General features: G+C 42.8%; 1 long non-coding RNA gene across 4 annotated transcripts; it reads left to right on the top strand.

Moving 5' to 3' along the window:
- The first annotated feature begins 10,619 nt into the window (after positions 1–10,619).
- On the top strand, positions 10,620–20,249 carry LOC147206707 (uncharacterized). 4 transcript variants are annotated; one of them, XR_015100726.1, is made up of 6 exons: positions 10,620–10,754; positions 14,227–14,309; positions 14,377–14,495; positions 15,114–15,251; positions 17,184–17,227; positions 19,470–20,249. It is a non-coding gene; the product is annotated as an uncharacterized LOC147206707 (long non-coding RNA). The 4 variants fall into 4 exon arrangements; XR_015100724.1 differs by lacking the exon at positions 14,377–14,495 and adding an exon at positions 19,353–19,396; XR_015100725.1 differs by lacking the exon at positions 14,377–14,495 and adding an exon at positions 19,353–19,396 and having other exon boundaries at positions 19,473–20,249.
- The last annotated feature ends 5,095 nt before the right edge of the window (positions 20,250–25,344 follow it).

The following is a 25,344-nucleotide window of genomic DNA, read 5'->3' on the forward strand; positions in this document are numbered from 1 at the left end:
CACACACTTTACGTTAGCTTTGCGGTTAGCATGGCTTCTCCGCTGTGTCCTGATCTCTCTTCTTGCTCGGTGTGTCGCCTGCAGCTGCTCGTTGTCCTCCTTTAGTGAGAACAAAACCTGTCTGAAGTGTATCTTGATTTGCCGTCATGGAGGCAAGGATTACTGACTTTGACGAGCAACTCCGCGCAATCTAGTGGCAGCTCGTAGCTGGTGCAGAGCAAATTAGTTTAAGGCCGAGCTTTCCCCTGGTGGTTCCCAAGCATCCGGTAAAGCAGGGAGGAGGGTAGCTCCTCCAGGTCCTTAGTCTGAGGTGCTCGAAGCCTGTTTGACACAGACAAAAATATGATGACATCCTCACCTAGCACATATACTGTACCACACAATCTGAACGTATAGACCAGGGGTCAGCAACCCAAAATGTTCAAAGAGCCATCTAGGACAAAAAAAAACCCCAAAAAACAAATGGAGCCGCAAAAAAATAAAGGCCTTCCATAAAATTTACAATGAAGGAAACACATGCTGTATGTATGTAGGAGACTGGACTGTCTCAGAATTGTTTGTTATATACTCCTTTGTTGTAAGTTTTGTGATTTCCTCGCTTGATTTTCTGTTTTGGTGCATTATTTTCGATTTTCTTAGTGTAAGTGACGTGATCATTAATTTCCATTTTTTGGAGGCTGTCTTTGAACGCCTCTCGAGTCGAACGAGAAGAGAGAAGGCACGGAGTCGGACGCAGTGTTTGTCGAGACTGTTAAAAGCATAAATAAAGTGTACGTTTTAAAAAAAAACAACACCAAAGCTCTCCTTTTTCAGAGCTGTAACATGTATCTACTGGTATATCTATTTGAGCTATGTTAGCCTACTATCAAAATCTCTTTCCATTTTCAAACATTTTTTATAAAGCTCCAGGGAGCCACGAGATATCACTAAAGAGCCGCATGCGGCTCTGGAGCCGCGTGTTGCCGACCCTCGGTATAGACAAACAACACTCTGATTCAAACACTCACAATTTTAGAGTCTTCAAAAAAAAAAAAAAAAAAAAAAAAGCTAATTATGAAGGGTTTAGGAATGTGGGACGAAGCCAAATTAAAAACCCACGCAAGCACGGGGGACCCCATGCAAACTCATCAGAGGAAGACCAGGGCGGAGATGTCAACCCACAACTCGCCAAGTGAATCTTTTCAAAAAGCCACCGCTTCCCTCATGTCTAAGCACCCCATGAAGGAGGAGTGCGTGGGAGGTGATGAAGAAGAGTTCAATGATTTGGTAGTGGGGGCGGGGGATGTCTAGGTCTGTCCGCTTCACTGCTGTTTGAACATTTGTGAGTCAGGCTGGAGCAATGAGGGAGTCGAGTTAAGAGAGAGGCTGTGAATGGGTCCGCTTGTGTATGTGGGTCACTGGGCTGCCCTTTTTGACACTCCAGGCCACTGCTCAGGAACTAGTCAACGCTCCACCCGAAACTGTTACGCCTCACTGAAAGCAGTCATACAAGTCATACTTTTGTTGCTGTACTTAAGTAGAATTGTCAGATATCTGTTCTTTACTTGGTCATGAATCATTCTGTCAGCTTTGCTCTTACGCCTCGACATTTCCAAACTGAAGACGTCTGTTAAGAAAATTGGAGTTGAACGCAATTGAAATGGCGTGCTCCTTTTCGATGTATGAAAGCACCTTTTTGCCTTGCCTTGACACGATGATGTTTTCCACCAAGGTTGCTTTTCCAACCGGATGATTTTCCTCTGGCATTCAAAACTCCCTGTCTAACCTGGAATCTTAAATTATATTAAACTCATATGTCAATGTTGTTTTAGGTATGATGAGCTTGTTTAGCATATGGCTAACGTTGATGGCTATGCTGTATATTTGCGGGCTTCTGGTAATGTATGCTAGCTAACGGCTCATGAGCCAACACTCAACAATCTTGAACGAATCCACTCAAATAAATGAAAATACGACTAAAATAAATAAAAACAAAGTCAAATTTCTAACCGCTGACCTTATTACTTTTACGTCTGATACTTTGGTACATTTAATAATCAAAAGTTATTTTTCACACATAGGTACAGCAAACTTTGGATGCTTTGGATCAGTGCAGGCGTTTTCAACTGACATTCAGCCTGCAGCCCGATGTGTTATTTTTATTTTTTTTGCGTTTTGTATCATATGTGGACACGTGAGTTTTCCTGTTTACCCAGCTGCTTTTACACAGAGAATATTCCAGATAAAACAGACGTTTCAGAGCTGGAAAGAGCACTTAAAATATTAGACGTGCACCTGGTGGAGGTCGGTCGGTGAGCGAGTGAGTGCTTCTGACCCCCTTCGGGACAAATTAACAGTTAAAAAAAAAAAAAAAGGAGTTTCGGTAATTGGCTTGGCGGCTTTGCAAAGACGTGAGCTGATTGCTTTGTGATGGCGAGATTACGAGCTAAACTACTATTTTTCTAGCTACTAATTCAATCATCTGTGGAAATTGAGAACCCGAATCACTAATAGCAACATGTGCACAATCTAATCTTGTCTTAAATTTGAATACACGTACATTACCAGTCAAAAGCTTGGATGGACTTTCTCGTGCTTTTGGGTGAGAAGCTGTGGCCTAACTGGTAACATACATGTGCTGTGTACACATCTACGCTGGTTGCTAGCGTCGTGTTAGGAGGGTAACAATAGGACTCCCCCCACACACCACCCCCACGCAAGAAAAAAACCCCACATTTTAAAAAATGTAATACACATACATTTTATGTTGGTTGCTGAGCACACTGATTTATCACACACACACACACACATGTTTATCCTAATTTCTGAGGTCAGGCGTTGCGAGAGCATTGATACGGAGGCCAATTTTGCACACAGAAATTCACATTTATGCTCGTTCCTCTGGACAACAGTTTCTGTCTCTCTCACACACACACACAGACACACACACGCGCACACACACACACACACACACACACACACACACACACACAAAGGCATTTTGTTGGTTGATTGAGATGTTGATTTCTGATACACAAATACACGTTTATGTCATTACCCGGGTCCGAATTTTGGGATGTTAATGATGAGAACCACAGTTTCTTTCTAACACACTTTCACATTAACGTTGACTGTGAGAGATGCCAATTTCTCCCACATATATTCATTTAGATGCATTTTCTTGGGTGTGAGTGTTGGGCTGCTGATAGGGACACCAATTTCTCCAACACACACGTTTGTGATTGTCTTGAATGTAGATTTATCACTCATGCAAACGTCTATGCTGGTTGCCGGCGAGACCAACCGAGACACTGATTTCATACACACTCTCACCCAAACGCAAACCATTGAGTGAACAAGTTGTGTGAAGACTGTCCAGTGAGTCTCTGTTGCCTTGGCAAAGCAGCAAGTACGTGTTGTGTAAGCTCCAATGAGCAATAATCTTTGAAGGAGGGGGGTGTCGCGGGGGGACGTGGGCGATGTTGATGTGTGGTGGAGGGTCTTTTAACTGGGAAGTAGCCTCCCACTGATGATTCTCAGCAACATTTGCTTTAAACGGGCCAATGTCACCCGGAAGGAATGCGTTCATCCTTTTGACACAGACTATTTTTATCTCATACATGGCGCCAAATCATAGCATTTTATTTTGCGAGCAGAATGGATAATGAGTCAGTCTACTCGATTAATAGTGGAACTACATAAAGTATACTGCAAGTCAACTAAGATGTGGTTGACTGGCATTCTAAACAGCAATAAATTAGCCCTTATGTTGTTTCTTTACATTTGGTTTTATAGTGCCATGTTACCTTATTAAAAATAGGGAACAAAAACAATGTGGTCACCATGGCAATGAAATTTTTTCACCTTATTACAAGGTCAGTGTACCATCAACATGATTTTTAAAAAAATGGGGAAAAGAATTATTTCAAGGTCAAATTACTGCACATTATTTACAGAAGGGACACAATCAAACTCAGGGACCGCAAAAAACAACAAAATCTGTAGCAGCGCTGCTTCTGATTTTGTCCTTGTTTGCCTTCTACAAGACTGGCAAATATGATTTAAATTGTTTTCTGGCTGCTCCACTTCCCTCTGTGACTAAATGAGAAGCATTCAAGAGTCTTTGCATCCTTGGGGGAAACACAAATACCAGGAATGTACGTTAAAAAGAATTCTTTGGATTGCCAGACATTTGCTACGTTTGTTTGTTGTTCAGAGAATGCTTAAAAAAAAAAGTCTTCTTTCCATGTGTCAAGGCTATTTGGCTTGAGGCTACGGCTCAGTCTGAGATCTTTTTTTTACATTGATGTTAATTATGTTTAGCAAATATGGTGATCAAATCCATTCGCTCTACTCATTTAAAGTTCTAATTGTCTAAGAGGTCACAGTTTTTTTGTTGGTTTTTTTTTTCAGAATTAGTCGTGTTTATTTTTAAAGGAAAACAATCACTTAGTCTTATCAGGAAAATAAGCAAAAAAATGTACTATGATTTTAATTTTATACATGTTATCATTTTATCTTGCATTGTAAAACATTTTATACGAAAAAAATAATTGTCAAAAACTTCTTTTAACATATATCCATTATAACAGTCTCTAATTAATCAATTAATAATTTTATTAATATATTTTGGGGGGGTTTCAAATTGTGTTTTTTGGTGGTGCTTTAATTATTTATTTATATTTGAAGAAAAAAAGCTATTTCTATTTGAGCAAAATAGTTTATTTCCCCCCTAGGCCGTAAAAGAATTGTAGTTTAAGGGAATAGATTTTTTTTTTAATTATGAAAAGCAAGACATGTGTTTTTCTCTTTTTATTTACTGTATAGAGAAAAAGACGGTTAACAAAACACACAGAAAACCATATTTTGAGTACAATCTGGATGGACTCAAATCATGTTGTTTTTCTCGATATTTTCTTGAAGAAAAAATATAGTTGGATCCAACAAAAAATATTGAAAAAAAATCGAAATCTCTGAATTAATCCAAATCTTTTTTTTTTTCAAACGGTGCATGGTTTCTGAGTAAATTATTTAATAAATAAATAAATACAATTATTGAAACACCTGGAAAAACATATTTAAAACTTTTTTCAGTCTTGTTTTTGTTTCTTAAAATGAGAAAATACTCAAAAACAACAATTTTATGGGAATATATTCTGTTGTTTTACAAGGACAAAAATGCCATTGTTGTTTTCGAACTGACACTCTAAAGAAGCTACAATAGAATAATGTTGGTGAGGAAAAAAATGTGGTATTTTATTGAGAAAAAAAAGTTGTTGTTTTTTGAGGGGAGAGAAAAAAAGTCATTTATTTCCCCCCCCCCCAAAAGAAAGTTGCCAAAACATCTGGAAAAATATTTATAAAAATCAAAAAAATCTAAAAATACACATGCTCACGTGGCCACGACCTTGCGCGTGAGAGAAGAAGCTGCGGAGGAGGCCGGGGCGGTCTAGGGGGGGCGTTTTGGCTGAGTTACAAAGTGATGGCGGCACGCACGGATCGCATGCACCCTCCTGCGATCAAAGGCTGCATACGGGGATGTCTCCGGCCCGCGTGAGATGACGCCAGACATCTTCAAAAGATGAAAAAGGAAAAAAAAAACCTTCAGAATGCGGCCCTCGGCCAATCGCAGAGGAGAGGTGAAGCCGGGGCGTCAAGATGACTGAGACGGGGGGGGGGGGGGGGGGGGACATAATTATGATGGGAATGTCATTCATGTTCCTGTCAATGCACCCGCTGGTGTTGCCGGGAAATAAACATGATTTAGTTTGACAATTTTTCTGTTCCTAACTGCAGTTCATCATCATTTTGAGGAGCTTTATGGCCTTCGCACTGCTCCAACGCCTATTACAAAATCACACCGGGTTTCTTGCGACCTTATCTGCTCCTGACAAGCGACGCAACAGAAGGTCTCCCTTTTATGGCACTGTCTCAAACTCACAACTGGATGAACCAAAATGTTCCTTCGACTCAACCAAAACAAAACTGAGGTGAGAAACTTTGGCATCTGAGAAAAGAAGATTGCTGTAAGCGAATGCTTGGAATCATTGTCTTTTAAAAGCCAAAGACCCGAATCCAAAAACTTGGGGTGCTGATTGATTGAGATCTGACTTTCAAGTTTCTGATCAAAATCGAAGGCTTGCGTGTTCCTAGCAGACAAGGACAAGTTTATCCATGCTTTTATCTCGAGTAGACTTGATTATTGTAATGGCCTTCTGACTGGACTCCCTCAAAAGACCATCAAAGACCTGCAGATCATTCAGAAGGCTTTGGTTCAAGTTCTGACCAGAACAAAGAAATCAGCAAATAGTACGTCAGTCCGAAATGCTTTACACTTGCTCCCAGCTGTAGAAAAGATTTAAAAATTCTGCTTCCGGTCTATAAATCGCTAAATGGTTTAGGTGCGGATTACGTTGAAGAACTCCAAATAGAAGATAACCCCAGTCGGGCTGTGCTGTTGTCAAAATCGGGTCAATAAGTGGAAGAGTTCAATAGCAAACGTGGTGAAGCACCGTTTAGCCGTTATGCCGCACACAAATGGAGTAAGCTGCCCAGAGAACTGAAGCCAGCTTGTCAATGCCTTTCATGACGTGAAGCACATTGAGTTAGCTTTTGCATAAAACGTGCCGATTCCAAAAAAGCTGCCTCGCTGACCATTGATGAAAACACAGGAAAGGTCTATTTGCAGTGGAACTCGGCATCAACAAATGCTTTGGAGCATGACGGCTCTTTACCCGTACCCACGTCAACTTGCTCAAAGGCTTCAAGCAGAAGATTGTAACGCCGGCGTGGGTATGTGTGAGTCACTCCTGCTGCACCATTACCAAAAATGCCCCTCAGCTCTTGGAAGACTTGTGGTTCGCCGACAAATCTATCTTTAATCTCCTCTGGTCGCATCAACTAGTCCAATTAGCGGGGAGAAAAAAAAAAATCGAACCAGCAGAAACTCTTGAGCATATACGAGACGCTCGTAAGCCGGTGGTTTCGCGAGCCGTGTCACTGGGCCAATCGGACCGTTTTTCTTCCGAGACGCATCCGGTAACACGATCGCAGGCGTTTTTTAAACACTTTTGATGACGCTTCTCCAAGTGGCGTCGGAAAACGTTTTTTGTTTGTTTGTTTGTTTGTTTTTTGTTGCCAGGTTGCAATTTTGCAATGCTGCTCCATTGCCAGTTGGAGAGCCATGGGGCAAAAACTGCAAAATCTAAGACGGTAATGCAAGCAAGTAGAAAAAAATGTATTAGCCACGACAGACACTAAAGCTAGTCTATTGAAAGCGATTGGCCCAGCCACTGAGCTCCAACTGCGCCTCAACCAGGAAGTACGGTGGCCCTTCTGTGTCAAAATGTGTTTGGCAAAGCGCTCCGTCGGCGTGCCATGTGTCATGTTTTTCATTAACTGAAACAGGTTGTGATTATTGCCAAGTCGACTTAACGTTCTCGCAGTTGCCCTCGTAGATCCGCCCCTGTGGCTTGAGAAGGCTCATCCCTAAATCTTCCAGAATAATAATGGCGTCCGCATCTGTTTTTCCTTTGCATCGGCTTTGTAGAGACTCCACGAACTAGGCGAAATGCATTCAAAAGAGAGAAATAGAGAGAGACAAAAAAAAATGGATGAGCTCATCAGCTCCCTTGGGTGTCGCATCATTGCACGATTCCAGTTAAGGACATTTGATTGATGGCAAGGCTTGATGAACGGGTGAGTTTGGCAGTGAAAGACAGTGAGATGACACGCACACGCACACACGCATTCATGTTGAAGTGTGGGGGAAAAAAATGGCTTCCTGGGAGATCACATGTGGAGAAATAATTAATCACTGTTGCCTCTCGATCATTTCTTCCTGCACAGACGGACAACCTGGAGTCACACCGGATCATTTTTGACTTTCTTTGGGATTTTGAGCGGTGCCTTATACACACACACACACACACACACACATACACGCACATACATTTACATGGGATGATTGGTAATTAGACGCGTCAGTGCACATCTGCCTTAAATAATGAAGTGACTTCATCGGAATCACGCGATAATCTGACTCGACATCATAAAAATCACACAATGCCGGTGAACAATTGGAAAAAAATAGCATAAAGGGCTCATAAAGAAAATGCGTTTAAATTCACAAAATCCTTTTTCAACAGAGGACGCTATGAAGTCGTACGCAATCTCTTGACATGGGCTGTTCCATCTTTAGTTTGGATTTGAGGGGGTGGGGGGGGGGGGTTCCTGGCAGTATTAAGATGGAAAGTTTTTGTCTATCATGATGCATTTAAAGATTTAAGTAACACTTGTCATGCAAAAACAATCTGACCGTATATGCTAAGAAACCGAACGCCCCTGGAGTGGACGTGATTGTGTTTGCCGTCATGTACTGTATATAGCGGCTCTGATCAATGACATTTGCATGAATCAGCAAAGTATGACATTACAAAAACGATCACAAATTTTGCATAAAATGCAAAATATCTGCTGTTCCGAATCAGCCGATCGGACCTGTCTAAAATTGAGCGTGAAATGTTTGGATGGTTTGTCTTTGGGTAATTCCGCAAATAATAAGTCCTAGCCTGTTAGTCATCTTTTTCAACATCAAAAGAAGGTTTGTGCCATCAATCCGAGGATCAGAAAGGTCACTTCATCAGCCATTCCCTCACTGATCATCTTAACTAATGCTTGATCTATATCGCACTCCGGTCTTCCGTCTCCCTTGGAAGCAATTTACCTCGACAAATTATTATTTTTTTTTTTTGGAATTACACGTCACACATTCAGCAGTAAAGAAAATGGCTAAAACCATCATTACTCTATTTTCCTTGGTCAGATGACATGCGTCAGTTTGTTTCCCAAGAGAACTCTTGAGCTTCTGCCACGCGGAAGGACGTGTGACGTCACGGTGAAAATTGCCATCGAAAACGGATTTGAATCTTCCATTCAGTCAACCATCTGTGTCATTTTCTTTAGCGATGGTGAATTAAAAAAAAAAAAGAATCCATTTTTACCCGAGCAACGATCACAGCAAAGACACGCTAGCACGGCTTGCTGCTAAATGCGTTGTCAGGGTCACTTCGGGCCACGTTACGAAAAGTATCATTTCTGAAGCGGTTACGCAGCAGCAGGACAAAAACAAGGGAGGTTGTTCAAGAAGAGCGGACGCTGACGCCAAAGCACGGCGGCCACTTAATTGCTGATTTGTGGTGCAAACAAACGACGAAAACTTCCAAGGCATGAAGTCTTTCATCTTTATGAAATAACAGCGCCGGGACAAGGACACGGTGTCCTCGTTACCTCCTCCTAGGAGCTTACTGTATGTTGTCAACTTAATTGATTCCCAAGATACTTTGAGGAATTTTAAATGGAGCTTAATCATCTGTGCTGTTTCTTGTCGTGTAAACGTCCTTTTACGTCAGTAGTCTGTCGTTGAAGGATGAAAACACACATGTTAATAACACGCTTTTGTCGCCTATGTGCGGGGCATATAAGGTCCAAGTAAGCTAGCTTGGTGGTGCGCTGCACCACCTAGCTAGCAACGAGCTTCGGCTGGCTACTAGTGAGGCTAAACATGCTGCGGACTTGCTCCTTCGTCAGTTATCATCTGCCCCACGCCAGTGAATAAGCTACACGTCTAGCCAGTGTCGTTCTCACGAAGCGATGACAAGGAGGAATTAACAGAAGATTGAGAAGCCATGCTAGTTGCTAAAGTAACCTAAGATTGATACGGAATCGTTGAAGACCGGAAGTAAATGCTTGGGTGATGGAGTATACTTTTTTACAGAGGTTTGGCTGGAATTACGATAAAGCGGAGCATATCCAACTTTGAGCAACAAAATAGCTTGCAATTTAAAAAAGCTTTTTCTTTTTTTTTTTAAATAATGCTTCACACATAATTTAACAGGGCAGATATGAATTATGTTACCTTACGGCCTACATCACTCAGGAGAGTGGTCCAGAAGATTAAAAATATATTAATATCGTATTTTGAATATTTATATATATAACATCACGGTTGTTGTTTATTTTTAAAATTATATTACAACGATCTTGTCTCCTTTTTTTTTTCTTTTTTAAATCAAGTCCACTTTGGTAATAGGCCATGAACCCATTCAGAACCACAAAGTTTGAACCGAAATTTATATTTGTGTTTGAAATTTCCCCACTGAAAATGTTTCTCAACAAGAAAATTGAGTTTTCCTCTTCTAAATAAGTTATATTGTTTGGTAAAAGCCTTGCTCCAGTATGAACTTTAAAAATATTGGTCCATAAAATTGGAAAGTGAAAGTCAAGTCATTGGTTCGCAAAACTGCGAAGAAAAAAAAAGGTATTTTAAGGTTTGATATATATACGATACGATTTGCAGTAAATATCATCGGCTCCCTTTTACTCTGTGGCATTCATGAAACAGAAAATCGTAAAAACAAGGTGGGGGAGCGTGCTAGCTAATCCTCACACATGTACAGGTACAGTATGTAAAAGCCACTAGTGTGCATGTGGTGACAGAGTCCATTATGTTGAGTTAAACCGGGTTTTGCTTCACTTCAAGTGGGGGTAATTAATGCCTCACTAAGTGCATTGGAGCTTTTTATTGAGCCTTGGCTAAGTGGAAACCCCCTCTCTCTTTTTTTTTTTTTTTACAGGAGTCTATATGTGCTTTTTGAGGGTGGGTGGTGGTGGGGATTGGCCCAACAACACAAGGCGAGTGACAATGATGAATGAAGCCTTTGCACGCACTGATCCCCTCGCATCGCATCATCGCGAGCCAAGGAGGCGCACAGAAGGTGGGGTGTTTTTTTGTTGTTGTTGTTTTTCGTGCTTTTTGCAGTGAGGTGATGAAGCGGAAAGTGGTGCGCACACCGTGGAGCATTTGGGTGACCTCTCATTTTTCCTGAGCACTGTAAGATGTTTGCTGTTGCGTTCATGTTCATGCTAACTCCTCAGTGCATGACAGAGCCTCTTGTCATTGCACTTGTGTGTGTGTGTGTGTGTGTTTCCCCCTATTGCCCCTGTGTAAACACAACTTTGCTGCCAAATTGGAAAGAGTTAAACACGCACATAACCTGGAGCGCCCCCACCCCCCATCCCCACCTCCCCTCTATGGTACCACCTAATGACTACACCTCCAGGGTGCTTGTATGGAACATTTCATTTCAGGAGCAGCTGGTGATAAACAGTTAGGGGCTATTTGTGTCGGGTAATGTACAGGTTCTGAATCTTCTTGGATAATGATTCGAGTCCTACGGGAAGGGAAACGCCACCGACTCACACGATTCGGGTTTTTTTTTTTTTTGTTCAAATGGAAACCGAAATGATGCAGCAGCAACATAGCAGATGCAGATGATCAGAACGGGAAGGTCCGATTAATGATATTCTCTCTTTTAAAACCAGACCTTTTTTTTTTATTTGCTGATTGTTTTGTTTTTCTGGCCTATTAAAATATTACAACACAAGAAAAAGATAATAACATCAAAAATAGGGCAATATTCACAAATTTTTCTCTCTGTTGTCACGTTACACAAAGCACTATAAAACAGTCAAATATTCTGCCCGTAATGAACATCTTTATTGTTTGAGCATTAAGGGACCAGAAGTTATTTTATTCATTTTGTATTTTGTTAATCAATTGGCCGATTAATGGGTTATCAAAATTTCCAAATGTCGGAAGAGGCATCGTTTTAAAATGATTCATTTTTTTGGGTTGTTTGATTTAAATAAACGGAATCACCGCAAAAAAACAAAACAAAACAAAAAAAAAACCCTGCAAGCTAAACTGAGCAAACTCACTGAAAAGAGTCAGATGATTGATTCAGTTTAACGGACTCACCAGAAACACGAACTCAGACGATTCCGTTGCGTCAGTGACTCGTGGACTCGGTATGATTTAATTGTATCGTCTCTCGCTGACCCAAATTAACGGACTGACAGGCAACACAGCAGTGCCAGATGCTACGCTCACCTTCATCGGTACCACAATACGGACATTTGCAAAACCAGAACACCAAACCACCAGCTTTTTGGTCGACAGTTGAACGCGCTTACCGATTGTGCTACAGAGACTCGTGCGTAAGGTGCCTTCTGACTTGCCGGCAACCTGTCACACAATTTCAGCTGGGAAAGGCTCCAGCTCACCCACGATTAATGAGTACAAGCGCGATAGAAAATGGATGGATGGATGGCTGGACGAGTTTTCCTCCTGCTTTTTCAGTCAATTAAAGTGTAATCTTAAATGTTTCCATTAGCTAAGCCCCGCAATTGCCTTTGGGGTGGAGGGACCCTTCTGGCACACACCTCAACATTCAAGGTGTAGCAGGCTGATGAATGCATACTCAGGCCTGCAGTAATAGACCCAAAGTGCTCCTTTCATCTGGCACCCGGAGGAGAGCAGGAATGCAAATGTGTTATTATTACCGGCGTGGCGTGTATTTGCCAGCCTGGCTTTGAGTGTTAAGCGTGAGGTGCGAGAATTACAGTGGTGCCAGATTACTGTCATTATAATGTTCAGGTAGTCGTCATCATCAGCGTCGTGGTCGTCGTCGTCGTGGCGTGGCGTATGGCTAGATCGTCTCGTGCACTCTTGCCCAGTCGGTGATTCACCTGATGAACGTGCGTCAGTGCAAAATTTTAAGCTTTTGAAGGCATGTGCGTTTCATTACGTGCGTGTGCGATTTGACGGGAAGTGTGAAAAAATGAGTCAGGAGATTGAGATTGTCAAATGGTTCTGTAAATGTTTACCAGCTGTCAGGCAGGTGTTTGCGGTCCTCCAACAAGCCATTTTCATCATTGCTATCGTTCTACCATCAACTAAAAGGTCCTCACCTGTCTGTCTTACAAGTATAGAGTAGTAGTTTCCAGAATGAAGAGGTAAGGTGAAGATCATTTTTGCGACTCCCACGAGGACTAAATAGGACAAGTTATCATTAGCACCCTTGCTAAAAAAAAAAAAAAGTGAAAATGTAGTGACACCAGAACAGTCTGGATTTTACCAAAATAAAGATGTATTATTATGAAAATAAGGCCGCAGCATGAGAGGAAAATTTCCTGTAGTTTCTAAGAGACTAATGTCAGAATTTTACAAGAATAAAGTCTCTGTTTTTTCCACCCAAAAATATAAGTTATAAGTTTCTTACAAAAATTCTTCATGTTACGAGCATAGTGACTGATTTTGACAGGAGTGAAGTTTCAATTTCGTAAGAAAAAAGACTACCGTAACGGCTACAGACATTTTAAAGGCAAAGTAGCTTCATGAGGTGTATTAAAAGAATGTATTTGTGCCTTGTAATATCAGGGTCAAGGTCATCTTTATTGTCAAATATGCTTTATGTACGACATGCAGCAGAAATGAAATTTCTTCCTCTCAATCCTCAGTGCAAACATGCTGTGCATTAAACACACACAGCTAAGACAAGATAGCAGCTACACTGTATTAAAAATACATAATATGTTCTTCTATCAGTTCTTCTTGTAAGACTGACTTTATTCATGTAGCTGTGTGGTTATTTTCTCATCGTTTCTGTTCAGTTAAGTCTCCTTCTGACTATCTAAATAGCTAGCTAGCTAGCTATCTAGCGAGCTATCTATCCATGACTTATTAGGTTTGGCCGACGGCTTGCATCCATCACGCTTAGGCACACGCAAGCAGGTCAGGGCTGACAACCAGGCCTCCCAGCAATCCCAAACATCCTGCTCGGACGCCGCTCCCGTTCCGACCGCTGAAGATGGATCCCGGTGTCGTTGACAGACGAGAATAGCGGGAAGACAAGACACCTGCGACGGGATAAGCCTTAACGCCATGTTCGATGTTTATCGCAGGTGAAATGCTGGTTTGGTTCCCACTTGCGTCCATACACGTGCAGATAAAGCAGTGGTGGACAGAGGACTCGCTTAATTTTATTTCCAAGCAGAAGGCCGATTAAAGTTGTGTTTAGACAAGAGAGGCAACAACAGTGGAGCACACCGCTAATGTTAGCTGCTAACTAGCCACCAACTGTCTATTTTCTGTATGTGTTCTGCGTGTCTATTTTTTTGCTCTTCTGTTCCACACTACAGTACTGTCAATGTTTTGTAAGTAATGTTGGTTAAGTTCAATTTCTACGGCATGTGGCATTCCCCAGGCTGTTGTTAGTATTGATATCAAAAAACGAAATGCCTGCTTGATTTGTGGCTTTCACATTTACTTAAAACATTGCCTGTTTAGTTAAGAAGGGTTTTGTGGTGAACACTGATCCATCTTTTGGGTTTTTTTTTTTTTTGCAGGTCAGACAACCCCATGAGAAGAAGAATGGGAACACGAGGCTGATAATAACTGGCCTAGTTGGGGATTGAGTGCAACTCTCCAGGTCAGCTGAACTTCATGTTCGTTCTTGGTCGTGCGTCTGTTTCAAGTGTGTTTGCACCTTTTCGCAGATCACACTTATTAGCGACCTGGTTAGGAAGCAAACTGTTGACGAGTTTAAATATAAAGTCCGGCAGCCAGCGAGAGTCAGTGCTACAAAGAGAGAAAAAAAAGTCCCAATTAAATTATGGTAAGTGGCCCAGACTCAAAAAAGGAGAGTTGGTCTGTTTCAAATCGGGCCTGTTTCAAATCACAAAACACCCGCTTTCTCCCGCCAAATGTAACGTGAGCTCAAAGCGTAGCCTCGCTGAGATGAAGACTTCTTTCACAGACAAAAGACAGCCGTCAACATTTACTGTTTGGGTTTCAACACGGCAACGGCGCGGCAGAGATGGCAAATGAACGGCGAATACCAACGGTGACTCACGTGTCGGTCTGAGCTCGTGTCGCTCTTCCCGGAGGCTTGTTTAACCTCACTGGAAAAGTGTATTGCGATGAATTACTTAGCGAGTATGTCCTGCAGAGTACCTTGGAAGTTCCAGCGCACCATATGACATACATTCTTTTTTCCAAACAAAGGACATTTTTTCCCTTTTTTTTTGTTTTTAATGAATTCTGTCAAGACTGATAAATACAACAAGCGTTTTTTTTGTGTGTTGAAGCATACCAAGTTTTATTAGTTTGCGTGTGGTGACCTAACCATGGCCTCTCTGAAATTCACAAAAAAAAAAAAACAACCCAAAATAAACGTTTTATATCTTTTGTTATTGACTTCATCTCGTCCAGAATGCGCCTTTTTTCAATCCAGATGTGCCCATGACAAAGGACGCCTTGACTTTATCGCTGATCACCCATCTCTGCGAACCAGCTGAAGTGACGGTTGTTTACGAGCCTCTTGTCGGATGCTTGCGCAGGAAGACATTGATTGACTCCATGGCACACCACGGTACTGTTGTGTGTGGTTGTTTTATCTCGCCTCTCAATCCCTGTAATCATTTATGAGTTGCAGTCTGTCCCCTTCATTTCAAATATTTATGGGTACTAACATGTGAAACCTTCATTAACTCCACAGGCACACTTTTTAATTACAAAGTAACGCTATGAATTATATCGGCAAATCAAAGTAAAGCTACTCACCCGTGGCAGACACAGAATAAAAATCCCCCTCAAAAAATAAAATAAATAATCACCCCCAGAAACATGTTTTTACTGTTTGGGAAATATGATGAAATAATCTTCGCAAAAAGGAAATGAACTGTAAAAGAGAAAGATTTTTGTAAAAAAAACAAAAAACTGGGGGGAAAAAAATGTTAAAAGGGAAGTCAAGTCAATAATCTCAGGGGGCGGCCATTTTGCCACTTGCTGTCGACAGAAAATGACATCACAGTGCCGAAAGGCTCAGGTAACGACTGTCACAGCTCACCTGTTTTGAGGTTTGGTCACATGATGTTTGCGAGCTAAAATCATTCTTATGTGAAAAAATATACTTAGTTTAAAATCCGTTAAAAAAAAATCAAACTTGTCAAAAAATGAGTACCGGTAGGTTCTTTTTCATGGAAAATATATTTTCTCTCATTGTAAAACGATATACTTTGTGTTCCAAATAATTATGCAAATGAAGTTTTTCTCAGATTTTTATAAATAGTGTGCACAAATGACAGCATAATTTTCAAGTCAACTCTTACAGAATAATTTTGTTTTGTTTGTTTCTAAGCAAACCTCCCAATGAAAGTGCCGTTTTCCGGTTCTAAAAATCAGAGAGAAAAGTTCATTTGCACAATAATTTGGACCAAATAACAGGCTGGCAACAAATCTGGAGCCTTTTTGTGCTCTTATTGGCGTCTTCGGAAGAATATGAGACTCCCCCTGGGGCAGTAGATCCCCCTCCCCCCTCAGCGTCCAGACTAAATGTTGCTAGTGTAAGGGGACCAGTAACTGATACCAAGTCATGGTTATTGGACTTGACAGTCTAAAAATAATACTGAAAGCTTTAAGTGCACTGGAAGTACACTTAAGGCAGTTGACATGCTATAACACCGTGCGCTAATATAGTTACAATTTTACGTGATCAGTCATAGCGCGTGCAGATACGTATTTTACATTTTTAAGTTCTACTCACTGAACCCTTTCGAGTGGCTTTCTTGTGAATTGAAATGAACACATTTGATTTAGGTGTCACCCGATGATTTAAGTGGGCTCCACTAAAAACCTTATGAATTGCTACATTTTGATCGATATTTAAGAGCGAGTGACCGCCGGGAAATTACTGTACATAATGAGATCAAGGCCGCCAGAGTTTGTGTGACCCACATTGACAACCGTGATGCACTTTGACAGGTCCCAAATGAGCGCACCGCTCCTCTAATGTGGAACAGGGATGTAGAGGTCAGCGGGAGGGGTCTCGGATACTTCAAATGTTTCAAATTCAGCAAAATAGTGACCCACACGCCCACCCTTTACCACCGCCGCGAAGCAACCTCGAGAGAACCGTGAAAATAAATCCGCTCACTTGGACCTCAGGAACGGGATGGGGAAAAAATGCCCCTTTCTCACCAGCCCGCAAGACAAAGTGAAGCTTTTTGCATCCATATGCTGTACTGTACCTTCACGTTGCAACATACATTTGGAAATGCATGATGAGTAAAACTTCATCATATGTGAACGTTCACAACTCACTCGACCTCATTTTAGCCACCGTTGAAAGACTTCCTCATGTGTGTTTGGCTTTTCATGATGCTTTGTCTCAAAGGACGACGGTGGTAAGAGAGGAAGTAAGCAGTACTCTTGTCTTGGATGTGTTGTGTGTTTTATTTGGGTAGGTTTCTGGTATGTCGAGCAGTTTTCTATCAACAAAGGACTTTGATATGTTTTTTTCCAGGCCATTCCGGTGCATTTGAGCCCATCTGTTTGCTGCAGCATTGAGTGAGTATTATTTATCATTTATTTTGTCTTCAATTCATTACGCACTACTTCTTCAATGTCGCTCATGAAATACTCAATATATAAAAAAATAAAAACAACTACTCATTGTAAAAGTAATATTAAAAGTAATCAAAACTAAACTGAAGCAAATTAAAACTAATAAAATCTAACAAACCCACTCTAATAAAAAAACAAACAGAATTTAACAAAAGAAAACAAAAATCAAAAGTTACTCAAATGAAGAGCTCCAAACTTTTATACAGTGCAGTATAACTCTGGTGTGTTGTGTCAGTTATCTTGAGCATGCCACCCTCTATAAGAGCAGTCGCCGCACACTTCAGTATGTGTGTACTTCACTTGACCGCGATGCAAAAATAATATTCAATGTTTAACACCCCTCTATTTCGCTTTTTCTAATGTCACGTAAAACAATTCCTGAGCACTTAACAGATTTTATGATTAGGATGGAAAAAAAATCAGGATTAGAAAGTAGCATTGTACATGTGTCATACATGTACTGATCATCCTTCTGTATGAGTGTTTGCTTTGTGTGATAGTTTTTTTTTCTTTCATAAGACACGATCATTAGAAAAGTACAATGTGTGTGTGTGTGTATGTGTGTGTGTAAACTGATAGAACCCCATGTCTGTTTTTATCATTTCCCCCTCTTGTCTCCCTCCTCGCCTCCTCACGCTGTCAGTCTGCCCACTAGGCCAGTTCTTCCTGATAGCCGCCACAAGGAGGCTTCTCACTCGAGTTCCACTGACAAACTAGAACCGAAAAAAAGAAAAAGAAAAAACTGAACTCAGCAGACCCTGCCAGCCTGAGGACGGCAGCTTGTGAGCAGACGCTCGCAGGAGGTCAGCGGAGGCGTGAAACGCTTCGTGCAGCCAACACGCCGGATCTAAATAGATTTGTTGTCTTGTAAAAAGTCGAGTAATGAGTCGGAATGGAGATGCAAACGTCAGATAGATGGAGAATGCAAAGCGGTTGCCAAGATTGGACATTTGGAGGACGTTCAAGTCAATTCTTCCGTCGAAACATGTTTGTTTTTAATATACCAGCGCAGGCCAGATTCTTGGTACCCTTCCGTTTTACAGAAAAAAAAATACCAGCGGCACATCAGATAAATGGTTTATCACATCTGCCTCTCAGTTCGGAGGTTAACATGTTCATGTTCACTTTTAATTTCTCACTCTAGTTGCTGTTGAAAAGACATATGACAACAATTTTGTATATCGTGTGCAATGATAGAATCAAAAAATGATTTTACATTTTCTTGATTTTTCACAGTCATAAACACCCTCTGAGGTAAACCATAATGATGTCACCTGCAATGGACATGAGATGGGGGGGTTAATAGGGGGGGTAAACTTTTCTTGACAATTCTTAAAATCCCATCACAGGCTCTGGTGCTGGATTGCCAAAGATAGCGTATTTAGGTATTTCATGTTTTGTCTTAGTCAGTTTTACACTTTTAATGGCACCAGACATGAAAATTAATTTGAAATTGAGGGAAACATGAACATGAGTCTCACATCAGTGCCGTCTAACCAACAACTCACCCGCAGTTCAAATTTGATGGCCGGCAGAATCCCAAAACATGGCGCCTCAGATGCATGTTGTTGGAAGGGAGGAAGAAAACCGATACAAGCAGGCCGGGCGCGGCCGAGGTTCACATCCCGAATCTTAAAACTGTCAGCCGGACTTGCCAACCACGAAGGCATCGCACTGCCTCGATTACATTCTATGGGCGGTAATAGTTTCATAAATCAAACAATGATTATGACCTTCAAGTTTTCACAGGTCATGTGTCACTCATGTCTGAGGAAACCATAAAAACAATCAAGTGCTTCCGTGCGTCCATCACGTTCCTCTGTTGTCAGAGGCTGACACAAAGACTCCACTAGAATAAATCCAGCGCTGAAGATTTATGAGCTTCATCCTGTCTGTTGCACACAGGGGCCCCTTGTTCAGGCTTCTGTCTGTCTTTGCCTTCCTTTTAGTCGCCACTGTCAACTGCCTTTTGCTGCATGCCTCTCCATTTATCTCCTCCTCGACTGGTTCTCGGCTCATATCTCTTTCACCCCCCCCCCCCCCCCCCCAAAAAAAACTTTTCTGCCAGACTTCCTGGCCAGCTGTTCCTGCAGACGGGGCGTCTCCCCTCAGGTGTGGCGTAGGTCGAGCAGCGCGCCCGTGGCGACGGGATGCTTCTCAACACCTCTGTACGCTGTCTTCACAGCAGCCTTCACCCCGGAGTGACCTCGCCGCCGCCGCCACGTAATGCCGCCGCGAACGCAGAACAACACACGTGCAGTCAGCGCTGGATGGATGCGACCACGCCGGCGACATACTTTACGCCTACGAGTTAAGTCGCTCCACCCAAACAGAAAAATCAGACAGACACCAGAAACCCAAACCAGTGGGATGGAGTTTCATCATCTCGTCAAAAGCACATGGATATAACCTTTTGAAACACGTTGCCTTCAGTAAGTGTTATTTTTGTTTTTTATATGAAACCCGAAGCCTATCTTGAAACCCAAATTCGGAAGCCTGACCCCAATTTGAAAACCTAAATTGCTGCCACTTTGAACCTGGTGTGACCGAGGCACATTTCCCAACACTGTGACAGCCATTCTCCATCAGTCTTGTTTGCAGTTGTACTCTGTTAGAGAAGTTAAACTGGCACGGTCTGGACCCTTTTTTTTTTTTTTTCAAATACGATACCCTCTAATAATTCACTATTTCCTTAGTTGCCATTGCTGGGAAATAATGACCTTCCCTGTTTACTTAGCTGTGTTGCAGTTTTTTTTCTCCCCTCCCCAAAATTCCGGGGTAATTGTTGAGGCAGGTCAAACGCGACATTCCTGTCGGCTTCAAAAAAAAAAGGAATCCAAAACAAAATGGCAAAGAGTTATGGCTTTGTTATGATCGGCATTGGGAACGACACATTCTAAAAGTATCGTGACAGCAGTACGCCAGCTTCACGCCATAATTAAAAGCCGAACACTGGCTTGCAAAATAGGTGGAACAAGGACGGGGTGGGGGGGGGGGGGGGGGGGTTAGTTAATCCGTCTCACGATTCTGACTTGTGGTGGTGCGAATCCGGGCTCTGAAGTGTACTTGGCATGTCCTCCTCATGGTTGCGTGGGTTTTATGCAGGGACTGCAGCTTCCTCCTTCACGCATGTTTCATGAAAGATCAAAATTTTCTGTAGATGGGAATAAAGGATTAAAAGTGTTGGTACAGATTTTAGCATCATGAAAGTTGGCATTTTTGATTTGCTTTTGCGGGCCACATAAAATGAGGTGGCGGGGCCAGATCTGGCCCCCGAGCCATGAGTTTGTGATCTAAATTGCCCATAGATGGGAATAGAGGAATAGAAGGGTTTTTTTTGGGGGGGGGGGGGGGGTTGGGATACGTGCTTTGCGACTGGATGGCGACCAGTTCAGGTTTTCCCTCACCTCTTGTGTTAAAACCCACATTAAAAAAAAAAAAAAACTAATTTGAAACCCTACCCGATTTCTTCTGTGTTGTCCACCATCGTGAATGGATGCAGATGACAGTGTTTGCTTTCCACTTCCTCTGCGGACATGCGAGAGGGCTTGGAACACCGGCTCAATGCCGTCACCGCGACCTAATGAGGTGGTTTTAGCTTAAGCAGCGAGCGTTCAGCCCTACTCTATAATTCCGCATCCGCGAATCCTCTGGCCAGCCTGCGTCACGAGTGCGTTGGTCCGTATTCGCCATGTCGCCCGCAACGCCGCCAAACATGTCGAGCGGCTGCCGCTGCAAGGTACGACGTTCCAAAGGAGCATCAATCAACGGGGGGAGAGAGCGGTTTGTAAATTGGCGACTCAAGGAAACACTTTCGCACAGATGAGTCAGGCGTTCCGTCACGATATCGTCAAATCCGTCCCCCCACGCGCACACAACAACGGGCAATGTATGGGACCTTTCTTTTGTCCTTGCGTTCTTGGCAACCCACAGATCGAGCCGCGCTAATCGTCTAAACGTTGTGCCTGTGCCATGTTCACAAATGATAGGCTGCCTTTCCAGAACGCTTGGCCAGCGCCGTGTAAAGTAGCTGTCGGGTGCAGCGAGGGCAAATGTGCAGGAACACGGTTGGACGGTGAAGAAGAGATGCCGCTCCAACGACTCTTCACGTCAGCCTGGAATTCGTTTCAGGACTGCAAGAATGGAGCCTTGTTTGAATAAACAAAAAGTTTTGATTAAAGAAAGAAAGAAAAAACCCTAACAAAACAGTTAAACACAAAACGTCAAAAATTGGGGAACATAAAGCAAGACCAAATGGGAAAAAAAACTAACTAACAGAAAACTAAGATGTAGGCTGAAAGCAAACAAAAGGTTTCCAGAAGGAGGCCAGAACCTGCGGGAATAGGGACATAAAGTGAAGAGTATCCGACAGAGGGGTCGTTCAAAAAAACATGACTGGAGCGAGACGAGATCCAAGACTGGAGTCGATCTGGCATCTTCCTTGTGTGGGCGGAGAGTTGATGACTGGAAGCTGATGACCAATCGCTCCCGGTTGCCCCATACATAAAGAGAAGAAGAAAAATACTGGTAAGCGCCAACCGACCAATGACAGAACATGACAAGTTCCTTGAAATCCAAAGTTTTGGAGAGCATCAGATCACTTTGGACGTTGATCCGATCTCCCCTTCATGTTATACTGCTGAGGCAGTGGTTCTTAACCTTGTTCGAAGTACCGAACCCAACCAGTTCATATGCACATTCACCGAACCCTTCATTAGTGAAAAACACAAATATGACTTAAAAAACATTTTAAAAACAGAAAAAAGTAAATACAAAATCAAGACAAAAATACAGTCTACGTTTTGAAAATTTTATGACATACTATAAAGACAGTCACACGTTGACGACTGACGATCGAACCCATTTTAAGAACCACTGTGCTGGGGCTATCCAGAATCTAACCCGGTTGACTTTGGGCGAAATGTGCGGGTACACTGTGGACCAATCACCCATCACTTAGACAAACATCTCCGGAAAAAACGGGCAATGAGCATTCCCAAACATCAATATTTTGGGAATGTACGAGGCCACCAGAGCACTCGCGGAAAAAAAACACTTGAATTAGCAAATTCCTCACAACATCAATCTGAGATCAGAACCCGGAATATTTTTATCTGTGATGCAGAAGTGCGATGCACCATGTGACGCCGCGCACTTGGGAAACGTTTTTTTTTTTTCTTAACAGAACAATTCTCATCTGCGGCCAAGTGTCCTGGAATGACACTCATAAGTTTCTCGATTCCCCGCCGAAATGTTTTATCGCCCTGTGGAAATCAGTTGAAAGGAAATCCATCGTCGAGCCACAGGATTGACGTTTTGGCAGAGGATCCCAGCCTTTTCCCTGACTAACCCGTCGTCAGGTAAGAGGAAGAAAGTCTTCCCGTTGCATTTGTTTTGTACGGACAGTAAAATCCACAGCACGTTGGACCCCTAACACACACACACACTTCGTTTTTATGCTTCCTCGGAGACAACTAAAATGTAAGCGAATCTCCACCTCGAGATGCGATGCAGGGGATGGGTGGAAGGGGCGTCGGGTCATTTCATGCACATCGTTCATCATTTCCACCCGGAGAAGCAGGAATATATGCACATGCGTGTGTGTGGGTGTGCATGTGTGTGTGGGGGTTTCTGAAGGTAAAGTATGCATTCAATCCCGGGTTTTTTTTTCGGTTCTCTGGGATTTACGACTCTCCTTCCACACTTTCCCAGCATCCAACAGGCCGGCTCTGTTTCTGCCCCGCGGGCGCTGACTTCTCCGCTTCCTCAGCAGAAAAAAAAAAAAAAAGGTGACGAGAGGAATGGAGGAATGTGTCTTTTCATCAACACGGCGGCAACGTGATTCCCTGAACGCAAAGCAGCGAGGCCAACATCGCTGCCGGGCTCCACCTCTGCTTTGCCAAAAAAAGAAGATCCCGGGAGGTGACAGATGTTGACTCAATGCTATCTGGCCATGTCTGCGAGATCTCACTTTTCGGTAGGAAAACCATCGGTGCGAGCCCAGGCATGCCTTAGTATGGCGGATGGAGAGAATAGGTGTGGTTGTGGACATACCAGACATACCAAACCGGGCAATAAAGCCCAACGTAAAGCGGTGGCGATTCGGGTGAGAGACGGCAATGTGTTGACCCCGGTGGCTGCGTGGGCAAGAAAAATGGGACAGCAAAAGATTTTCAGCCCGGTTAGAGAGGTGCTGACGGCCAAAAAGTTTGAAAAAGATTAAGCGGACTTTGCCTCGTTTTGCAGTCAAGCCAACACAAAGTAGGTTAAGCTCCAATTTCGACTCAAAAATAGACAACTTTGCCTCTTAAAGTGGACGGTATTACTCTTGCGGGGTGCTCAACTGATCCAATAAGAGGAAAGTTAACATGTGTATAGAATATTTCGGGTCAAATGGTCCCGATTTTCACGCCGGCGCACAGCCGCGGGTATGGTATCGCCGCGTTTGTTTGGATTTTGGAAAGCTTTCCAACGGGGCGGGCTCAGCCGCTGGCCAAACAAGGGCGCGATGGATCCGACGCGGATAGCGCAAACGCGCTATCTCGCATTCAAGGAATTGTAACAAAACGTGCCTTTCAAACATTCCCAACTCGGTGCTGACTCGCCTGTTAGATGTGGACACAGTGAGCCACTTCTTCACGCGGTATCACGATGAAGCCAAAAATATGCCAGCTGTGCAGCCTCACCAGGTGTTAAGCGTGAGTCCGTAGCGACTGGTTTAGCACATTATGCTTTCAACCACACATTCAATTAGACATGACTCACTGCTGACTTTCCTGCCGTTTAAGACGCTAATATGTTCATACTGGTCATTGCTTGTTGAGACCTTCTTTAGCTGCGAGCCGAGTCATCTGCGCCACAATATAATTTTGTAAAATTGTGACGTGATAGAGGTGGAAGCCTCACCTTCGTTAGCATTTTGAGCTAACATCAGTATAACATTAGCACATACTTTATGGAGAATGGAAGTACTTTGCTTGCCTCGAGGTAGTCAACTGACTATGTCTACTAAACGTGCAGAAGTAAAAAAAAAAAAAAGTAGGAACAAAAATCTGTATGGACTTGTAACCCACATCGGTGCCAGCGAGCCCGACACAAAGCTGCAGTTTGTGCTAACGTCTGGCAAAGACTCAGGGAACTTGACTGGACCAGGTGCGCACGTAAGCCTCACAAAAGAGTTTTACAGGTGCTGGAAGCTTTTTTTTTTTTTAACATGTCACACAAGGAGGCCAGCTGTTTCCCCTTAGTTCCCGCATTTGACTATCTTTATTTGTCAATCTTGTGAGCCATTGCCCCTTTTTGGAGCATTTATTTGAGGGTAGCAAAGAAGAAATCAGTCAGTGATCTTGATACGACAGTGTCAGTATCGATATACAACTCTCGGATAAATCGCCACAATTGAAATGGCGATCTAATAGGATATGTGCAGTATTGATGATGCAATTAGTGTTTCAATTTGTTGCCAAGTGCTCCAAGAGAATCTCATCCAAATGGAATCCTCGTTTGCTTCGGTTTGACTTTTAGTGTATCTCGGGTGCGGGCAGGAGCAAGGGGAGGTGCACCAACTCAGCCAAGATCCTGAAGTGGGTGAAAAGCCTCCCAAATTTTAAGCAGGGCTGCTTTACTTTCATGATTGGAGTTATATCACGATGTGGGTGTGAATGGTTGTTTGTCTTGACATGTCCCCTGCAATTGACTGGCGACCAGTTCAGGGTGTTTTGTCTGCCTTCTGCCCAAAGTCATCTGGGAGAGGCTCCAGCAAGTCCCCGCGACCCTGTTCAGGATAAGCGATGTTGAAAATGGACGGATGGATGCCGTTATACAGCAAACACGGGTCGCACGCGACGGGCCTTGTTCTTGTTCCTTGTTCTCCTTCCCAACTATTCACACTCTTGTTGGCCGAATGTGCCTCCACATTTAATAACAGATTAGAAGCGCACGTGTCAGATCGCAGTGTCCGTGGCGAGACTTGAAATATTTTATGACATCTGAATCGCTTTTCAGTGTGTGGGAGGAGGAGGGGGGGGGGGGGGGGTCTTTCAAAAGACATCAGTCGGAGC

The sequence above is a fragment of the Hippocampus guttulatus genome, chromosome 4 (genome assembly GCF_054856545.1).
Source record: "Hippocampus guttulatus isolate MCC_2025c chromosome 4, RoL_Hgut_1.0, whole genome shotgun sequence".
NCBI classification, from domain to species: Eukaryota; Metazoa; Chordata; class Actinopteri; order Syngnathiformes; family Syngnathidae; genus Hippocampus; species Hippocampus guttulatus.